Below are 9,668 nucleotides of genomic sequence, written 5' to 3' on the forward strand. Positions count from 1 at the left end.
TCCCCCAGGGGGCCCCTCCAGGGACGGCGGTGGGGGACAGCCACCCCGGCCACAGAAGCGCCGGCCTCCTCGGGGTCTGCAGCCTTGCTCACTGGCACGATCTGGCCCCTCAGGCTCCGCTTCTGACCGTGCCCAGTGTCCGCAGCTCAGCAGCTGGCGGCAGAGGGCGAAACCACCATCAGAGAGGGAGAGCAGGGTCACTAGTGCCCCCTGCTCAGGAGAGCCATTCCGGGGGACACCCAGCACCTACAGGCCTTGTGGGGCTGCGGGAGGCGCTCGGGAGAGGGGCTGCCAGGCTTGGGGGCCCTTGGTTCGCCTCACACACACCCCTGTGCTCACCCTGCTGGGCCCCTGCCCTGCTCCTCGCCCTGGCCCCCAAGCCCGCAGGACATTGCGGCTGTTTCTTCCCCGCTGTGCCTTAAGTGGACACTCGTCTTGGATCTTTACAACATCCACTGTCCCCTAAAGCCACTACCAGCAGCCCCCCCAGACGCCCTGCTGCAGCACGCGCCCACGCCCCCTGCTTGGGCCCACCCCCCACCTGGCACCCGTCCTGAGGACACTCCTCGGCACAAGTCCGGCCAGACATCCCGAGGGTGCCCACGGCCACTGCCCCGAAGGCCCGTCTGTTCCTGGTCCTGCCGCACCCCCAGTGTCGAGCTCGGGGCCCCGCAGAGGGCAGCTGCTTGATTAGTGAATGAGGACAAGGGCACGGCCGACTGCTGGGGCCTCCGGGTCACTGCGGGTCAGCGGGTGTCCAGGACGAGTCGGGGAGGGGGACGGCGAAGCCGCAGAGAAGTGGCCTGAGAGGGCAGCGGCGGCTCCTGGGAGCCCGGCAGACGAAGCTCCAGCGTGAGGCTCGGTTTCGCCACCTCCACGACCCCTAGGACCCACCTCCAGTCAGGAACTGCTCCGGCGACCCCTGCCCCCGGCTCCTCCGGCTCCTCCAGCCAGCCCCTTCCCCGGGGTTTTCCTCCTCCTGACCCCCGGCCCCCAGGCCCTCATGGGGCAAGTTTCCCCGGGGCGGGGCGGGTCCTGGGTGCTTCCTGCAGACGTCACACTCTCGGGAAGTGAGAATCGAGCTGTCCTGGGTGGACTCCAGAGGCCTGCCCCAGCCACCCCACCAGGCCGCCTCCGCTTTGGCCTATTCACTGCCTTCCCGGATGCAGACTGTTCCGGGACCCAGCCAGGGCTGCCAGCTCCAACCGTGGAGGCAGTGGGTCTGGGGCAGCCACAGAGCCATTTGTTCACTCCCGCACTGGCCGGGCTCCCACAGGGCAGAGGGAGGGCCAACTCGGGGGCACACAAGGTCCCTGGGCTGCACCCTGCTGGCCAGAGCAGCATCAAGGCCAGGGGACACAGGCCCCGGCTCTCCTCAGGGGACGCTGTGCCCTGGGGCCATTTTCCCATCCTGCCAGGGGCAGTGGAGGCCCTCGCGAGCAAGCGGGCAGCAGCCTGGGTGTGGGACCTCGACACCCAAAGCAGGCCCCTGCCTGTGACACTCACGGGGTTGGGGCCTCCTGTACTCAAACTCAACTCAGCACCCAACCCGCCCGACCCCACAGGAGGAGCCTCTCCAGGCCGGCTCCCACCTCCCTGCAAGCAGACGCCCTGGACATGACGGCCCCAGAGCTCTGTCCCGGGAGACTTCAAGCAGCAGCCTTCTCGGAGCCCGAGAGGATGCGGCGTGCTGACCCCTGACTCCCACACCCTTGCCTGGCGCGGCAACCTGGGGCCGGGGCCTCCCCTCCAGCAGCTGGTCCAGCGGGGAGGCAGGGGACACACCGTGATGCTCCTGTGCAGTTATGCACTGCAAGCCCTGCGAGAGCGACCAGGGGCGCACGGCCGGGCCCTGCTGGGGTGCAGGCTGGGGGCGGAGAACGGGAATACAAAGGGGGCTCCAAGGCAGGGCCTGGGCAGTGGGCTGGGAGGAGGAAAGGAGGGTCCCGCCAGGCCAGAGAGGCCTGTTGGCGGCTCAGAAGCAAGGAGGCGGGTCTGGGTACACTTTGGGGAAAGAATCGGGGGGCACTGGCTTGAGTGCCCGCAATGGAGGGGGCCGACAGGACTGGCGGGGGCTCCGTTTGCAAGCTCAGAAGCCCAGTGTGACCCAGGGGGCCGCGCCCTCGTTCAGAGGAGCAGGGTCGGGGTCAGGCCTGGACAGGATGGGAGGGAGGAGGACAGGGAGGGAGGAGGGGGCCAGGACCGGCTCGAGGGTCCAGCATGGGGGGGGCAGGAGGCCCCAAGGAGACAGCAGGGGGGGCCCCGCAACCTTGACAGAAGAGCCAGGTGGGAGGGAGGGAAGCAGTGCAGCGAGGGGGTCCAGAGAAGCTTCGGGAAGAAGACCCCCGCTGCCCCGCGCCGGCGCCCACCAGGCCCCGGGCGCCCAAGCCCGCGGCCGACCCCCGAGGCGGCCACGCCCGCCCTCTGCCGGCCGCGCCCGGAACCGCCGCTCGGCCTCAGGGTCCCGGGGGGCGCGTGGCCAAGGCCATGGGGAGGCCCCGAGGAGCCGAGCCCGGGACGACCGTCTCCTGAGCTCGCTTACTGCTCCCCCGGCAGGTGAGAAACTGAGGCTGGGGGCACCCTCCCCCCACCCAGGCGGCGCTCCCAGGCCCCCCCGTCACCCCTGCCCGGCCCTGCCCCACTGCGCGCCTCATCTCTCCCGTCCTTGCAGATAAGAGGCTTTCCACCCGCTTTACGCATCTGGCCTCCGGCGGCCCCTGCGCCCCCTCTCCACGCCCCCTCTGCTTCCCCTCCCTGCCCCTGCTACCCCCGGCCCCCTTGCTGCCCGATCCCCCACGTGACCCCCTGCTCCCCCGCCCCCCGGGCCCCCTCGGTCGGGCGCGGCCCCTCCCCCCGCCCAGGCTGCCCCGCGGGTCGTGGACGCGCCCACCGCCCAGTCCCCAGGGTGACCCCGCCCCCAGGCTCTCCTTGCGCGGCCGCCCCCGGCGGAGCCCCCACCTCGCCCTCCCGGGGCCTCCGGCCCCCATCTCCGCATCGGCCAGCAGGCGCCTCGGCCTCCCCGCCCCTCCTGGACCTGCCCCACCCCGGGCGGCGAGGCCAGAACGGGACGGGCTCGGTGGTCTCCCCACGCAGTGCATCCGCCAAGCATCCTCGGGCCAGACCTCCAGATGCCCCAGAACGCCAACACTTCCCGGGCCGCGGGCTCCCCTGATCACTGAGGCGCCTCCTCACCTCCCTCCCCCCACTCCTGCCGCAGCCAGACAGCTGCGGGTCACCCCCCTGCTCCCTGGAACCCCCCGTCCTCGAGAGGGGCCTAGAAGGGTGGGGGGGTCTGGCCGATACCCCTGACCCCGCCCATGCACCATCCTGCAGGAAGGCCTCCACAAAGCCTGGAATGTTCTCCACCCCAGGGTCCCTCCCACCAGCTCACTCCCTGCCTCTCGGCTTGCTCAGGTGGTCCTCTCCCCTGGCTGCCCTCCGGCTCACAGCCCACCCTTGCCCGCCCCCTCGCCATCCCTCCTGGTGTGGACAGCACCCCCGGTGTAGACTCCACGAGGGCAGGGTCTTCTGTTTCCCCCAGCCCCCAGCACCAGCACAGTGCCTGACATGCAGGAGGCGGCTCTCTACCCTTGCCAAATGGAATAAAGGCCTGACACCTCTCCCAATTGGGGCCCACTGGCAGCCCCCCTCCAGCTCCCCAGGGTCTCCGAGTCTCGTCACCTCCAGGGAGCAGGTGCTTCAGCCACTCTGTCTGGATGGGTATGCCCAGCCCCTCGCCCACGAAGGGGGGATGATCCCAGAATGCACCTCCCAGGGATGCCACGATCCACTGGGTAAATGCAAAGGAATGATACAGGAAAAACTCTCCATGCAGCTTAGGTTCTCCCTGCCTTCTTGAGTGACTCACGGATCAGGTGGCCCCCTGTTCAGAGAGTGGAAGTGGGCACCCCAAGGGGGCGGGACGGGGAGACTGAGAGAGGGCCAGAGTGGGAGCAAGTGAGGAAGTGCTGGGATGGCCGATGTTGAGTGTCCATGTCACATGGGGGTGTCCCACACGGCGGGGAGCAGACACCTACCGAGCAGTGCAGTCTGCTGGTCGGTTCTCACGAGCTCTCCCTCCTGGGCACAAAATGCTCATCCCCAGGTGTCGCCTGCAGGTCTGGAGGAGCCTTCCACTGCTCCGTCTTCTCGGAAAGTCCCTGCAGGTCAACTGTTTTGGCTTCTAGAAAAGTCCTTGTTGGAAAGGGCCCTTCTCCCTGCAATGCCCAATGCAGGCGGCTATTTTACTTTATTAAACAGCCCCTCCTCCACATTCTTTGGCCATTTCCCATGATGTCATTGGAAACATGTAAAAAACTCTCCAGTTACCACCACTGATTTATTTTCTTGTCAGGAGACTTAGTGCGCTCAGTCATTTTATTCCATTTTTCCTTTTCATTTTTCTTGTTTCCTTACTTGACTGCAGTGAGGTTCAATTACACTTAAGACCCTTGGAGGGGTACTAAGTCCAGTGAGTGGATTGGGGTGCGGTGCTCTCTCCAAGGCAGGGTGCCCATTATTTTAATTTATTTTTAGTCTCAGTCCACAAGAGACAGCCCCACTTCTGCCTCATTTTCCTTTCTTTGCTGACCTGTAATGCTGGGAACCCGGGAGAAGGTACCACATGGGTTTTCCCTAGAGGGTTCTGTGAGCCGTGGCTCCGTAAAATCAACCTCAGTTCCTTAAAAGTGTCTGATCATGTTGAATAAATGAGCATCATTCTAGAACATGACATTCCAATCACAGCCTTGGCTCTGGAACCAGGGTCTCCAATCACGTCTTGTCAACTAGGAGGACAGGCTCCGACTGAACCTATGTGAACCATTATTTGCCAAAAATAAGAATATTCAATAAGAGTTTCCAAATTCTGGAAGGTCCAAGCAAGGCAGGAAGAGAGGAATGTTCCATGAGTCACAGAAGCCTCAGGGAAGGGAATAGGGGATTCCGTGGCTCTGGAAAACGGAACACTGACGCCTCAGCATCCCAGGTGGCTGTCCCTGTCCCGCTGCGCCTGGTGTCAGCCATCTGTGACCATCGGCTTCTCCACAGAATTCTGGAATCTTGGCTCAGCCCTGGTGTGCTCCCGACACTAGTCAGGTGAGGTCAGTGGAAGCCTGTGCCCGGGTCCCGGCCTGGCCCCTCCACGGGCCTCAGGGCTCTGGAACAGTCCTTCTTCCTGCGGACGGAGCACCTGGCCTGGAGCTGATCGCAAGAGTTTTCAGGGAAGCATCAATAAAAATATCTGCAGATGACAGGACTTCAAATGGCAGCGGTTACCTTATTACTCTTTTACAAAAGTGATAGTTCATTACAAAAATAATGCAGTTGAGAAGGAAATTTAGTTGTTTCTGTGACACGTAACATTTTTAAAGAATAACTAAATGATAACCAATAGCACTATCGTGTTGTCTAACATCAGGCAGCTTGGCACCAGGACATCTCAGGGAAGTGAGGACATGGACAAATCTCTAGGAACTTCATACAATTTCTGAAATGCGTATATTCATAGCATTTTACACATACAAATTTAACCAACGGAAGGTTAGAAAATCCTATTTAATTTGACAACACTTACCATGCAACTCTTAACACGTCAAATAAACCCAACTATTTCTAGCCCCTCTCTGTTGACAACTGAAAGAACAAACCCTCTGCAATTTTCGAGGGGTCCTCTGAAAAGTCCAAAGACAGTCTGAGATCAAGAAGACATCATTTAGGGTTTGACTTTGGGAAGGCGGAATGTCAAAACTTGTCAGGTTTGCACATTTTGTTAAATAGGAAAATGGGTCACTGAAACCATATTGGTTCCTTATTTAACTGAAGTGACATTAAATGAATTAACATGATTGTTAAAAAAAAAAACACAAAACTTAGTTCTTTTAAAAGTGAGACTTGTTCTCTAAAACCATAAAGGCTGATGAGGTCAATAAAAAGGAGAGCATTCTGACAAGACATAGACTGCCTTCTAGGCAGTTTATTCAAGTGGTTAAAAAAACACAAAATTATATAACCGCTCACTAAGAGTAGACTGGTGATCCAAGAAAACTTGTCATTTTAACAGAGAGAGAAAACCAAATTCTAGTTTTTTGTGAAGACACTGTCTGATAAGAAAACTCTTAAAAATCTTATAATCTTATCAAATCTTAGCCAACCTTGACCATGACAAATAAACTCCTTTCCCACAAACCTTCTACAAGTTTCTATATCTATTTGGGTTTTGTCCCACACATTCCGGTTTCTCATTCTGCAAAACTAGTCATTCTATTTTAGGACAAAGCTACTTTCTTTTTCCTTAATAAGAACACATCCTACACACCTGACATACTTAAGTTACCAGAAAGATCTTAGAAAATGTCTTTTGAGCCAACATCTTACAAAACACAATTACTCTTAAAGTTTGTCAGAATAATCACTGAATTTGGTTAAACACAAATTTACATTTTTCATAATCTTAAAGATCTAGTCGATAAACTGCTAGCTTCTTTTATCAGTAAACCTGTATAAATTTAGGCAGAACATACCCAAGTAGAATAAAATCGTGCTTGTATTGTACTTAACATTGATAACTCATTAGACATAGCTGTTTCCATTTAACCAACAATATTAAATTAGTCCTGTTTATCAAAGGTTCATCTGAATTACGTGAACTTTATTTTTTAAAAAACATTTGGTTTTAGTTCTACGCATACTCTTTTTTTTTCCCCCCACTGGAAATCTGAGAAGTTTGGTTTCTTTCATTTCTGGGACCTCAGGAGTATTAATTTATATAAAAGTGCCTATTTATCTTTAGGCCACTTTGAACAGAGTTCTTTTAAGGAGTTTTAAACTCAATTTGGTTATGCCATCCACAGGTAGGAAAGTATCATACATAAAAAATAGACACAAATAGAGAGCTTGGAACTTCAATTAAAAATTTTCAGCCATCAGTAGACATAAAAACAAAGAAACACAGAAATTATAGAAATACAATGCTCACTAGTTATAGAAGCTATTTTACAGTCTTGCAATTCCTTAAGAGGCTCTGAGTACCAATTAAAAGAGGCAGCCCCAAAGCCCGTCTAACTCGGGGGCCCTTTCCCTCAAGTGCACCTCTGAGGTAAGCAAGTCTACTTGGAACCTTCCCCACAATGGCCACTGAACCCGAGGTTGTCTGTGGTGAGGTTTTGCTATTTGGTTGGTGTGCCAGTCTGGATGTATTATGTCCCCCAAAGTGTCATGCTCTTGTATTAGTGTTGATTAGGTTGGAACCTTTGGATTAGGTGGTTTCCATGGAGATGTGACCCACCCGTGGGTAATACCTTTGATTAGATTATTTCCATGGAGGTGTGGCCCTGCCCATTCAGCGTGGGTCTTAGTTAAATCACTGGAGCACTATAAGAGCTCAGGCGGAAGGAGCTCACTGCTGCAGCTGAGAGAGACATTTTGAAGATGGCTGCTGACATGAAAGCTGATGCTGACATTTTGGAGAAAGCCATTTGGAAAGGTGACCTGGGAGCAAGCAGACGCCAGCCACGTGCCTTCCGCGCTAACAGGCTTTCCGTCGGCCTTCCTTCAGTGAAGGTACCCTATTGTTGATGGACATAATATGCAGAGGTGCCAGAAGGTGGAGAATTAAAGCGTTTATAGTTTGAGAATCCCACCTTTATCATTTCACTTCTTACCCTGTGCACAGGACTAAGAAACCAGCAGTAGCAAAAATGAAACTGTGAACTGCACCAACAGGCTGGGGACTCGGCTCAGAATTCGAGCCTTCTAGTCAAGAAGAGCGGAGAGCTCGAACACACAGAGTGGAGCTGGGGTCCGAGAGGGGCGCACCCATGACCTCAGGGACGGCGAGGAGGACAGAGAACTCACAGGGCTCGTGGGCCTTCACCCACCTTTCCCATCTCCAGAGTCGTCAGCTGTCACCTTTGGAACCCACCCTCATCACCAAAACTGTTCAAAGAACTGTCTGTGCGGTTTAGGCTCTCCCAGCTTTCCTGAGCGATTCAGGAATCGGGCAGCCCCCCATTCAGGGAGCAGAAGGGAGCTTCCCGAAGGGCGGGAACGGGAAGCTCACGAGCGGGTGGACGTGCAGATGCTCGGACTGGCTGGCATGACCTTTCCATTCTACTTCGGGGGTCTTACAAATTGTGGAGCAGATGTGCACTGACTAGTGTGGATGCTTGTTCATTCTGATGAGCTTGCTCTCCGGGACCAAAACTGGTTTAACAGCAGGTATTGGTTGTCTGCAGTTCTGTAGGCACCTTCCATTTTCTCAGAAAACCCCTGCAGGTCAATTGTTTTTCTCCTCTGGAAAAGCCCTGCTCAGAAAGGGGTCTTCTCCCAGAAATGCCTACCATGGGCGGCTATTTTATGTAACAGTAATGACAGTGTTGCATTCGGCAAGCCCCTGTAGGTGCTGCCTGTTGCTACATTTTATCACTCAATGGACTCCATGAAGGAGGAAAGGAGGAAAGCCTATTTAGCTAGCCATAGTTAACGGGACAATCAGATCTTTCATCTGGAAAAAATAAAGGACAGACAATAATAATTTACTCACCCGGCAGAGAACTGTCCAAACTGTCCATGAACGTTTTCTCTGGAGTTTCCTGGAAGTTCTCACATCCCTCTCTGGCCCACTCACCCAAGGTTAAGTAGAAGTGAGATGAGTACAAGGTGGCTGGTAAAGCTTTGAGGGGAAAGCGGTCTTTGATGGGTGTTCCCGTTTGCTAATGCTGCCATTATGCAAAATACCAGAAATGGATTGGCTTTTATAAAAGGATTAAGTTATAAATTTAAAGTTCTGAGGCCATAAAAGTGTCCAAACTAAGGCATCAACAGACTGATTCCTTCACTGAAGAATGGCCAACGGAGCCCAGAACACCTCTGTCAGCTGGGAAGGAATGTGGCTGGTGTCTGTTGGTCCTCTGATCCCAGGTTGTGTTTCAAAATGGCTTTCTCCTAAATGTCTCTGGGTCTCTCCTAGCTTCTTCAGCTCCCGTGCATCTAAGCGCCGGGATCCTCTCTTAGCTTCTCTGGAGCAAACTCTGGGCTAGCATCTCCAAACGTCTCAAAGCATCTCCAAGTGTCAGTGTGTCAGCTCTTAGCTTCTCTCCAAAATGTCCCTCAGCTGCTCTAAGCTACCTCTGTTTGTGAGCTCTTTTATAGGATTCCAGTGATTAAATCAAGAGCCACCCTGAATGGGCAGGATCCATATCTCCATGGAAATAATCAAACTGATCAACCACCGTTGATTGAGTCACATCTCCATGGAAACAATCAAAAGATTCCAACCTAATCAATACCAATACATCTGCTCCCACAAGACTGCATTAAAGAATATGGCTTTTGGGGTGACACAGCATATCCAAACTGACACAGTAGGGTTCTGTTTCCTGGGTGCCTCTGTGCCTCCACCGTCTGAGAACGCTTGGCCGACTGGGTGGAGCTGGGGTGGACGTCTGCAGCAGCCCCCGTTCCCGTGGAGTCCTGGGGGCACCACCACCTGCAGCCACCTCCCCAGGCTTGGCCTGTCCTCGGCTGACTAGCTCCCCCGTGGCATTTCTGAAGAGTGAGAGTTTATTCAGACAAATCAAACTGCACAGCAGGCGGACACACAAACGATCTGCACGCAAGAGGGAAGACGGCAAAGCTTCTAAAAAAGGATGACAAAAAAGCCCAAGCTG

The sequence above is a fragment of the Choloepus didactylus genome, chromosome 1 (assembly GCF_015220235.1).
Source record: "Choloepus didactylus isolate mChoDid1 chromosome 1, mChoDid1.pri, whole genome shotgun sequence".
NCBI lineage: Eukaryota > Metazoa > Chordata > Mammalia > Pilosa > Megalonychidae > Choloepus > Choloepus didactylus.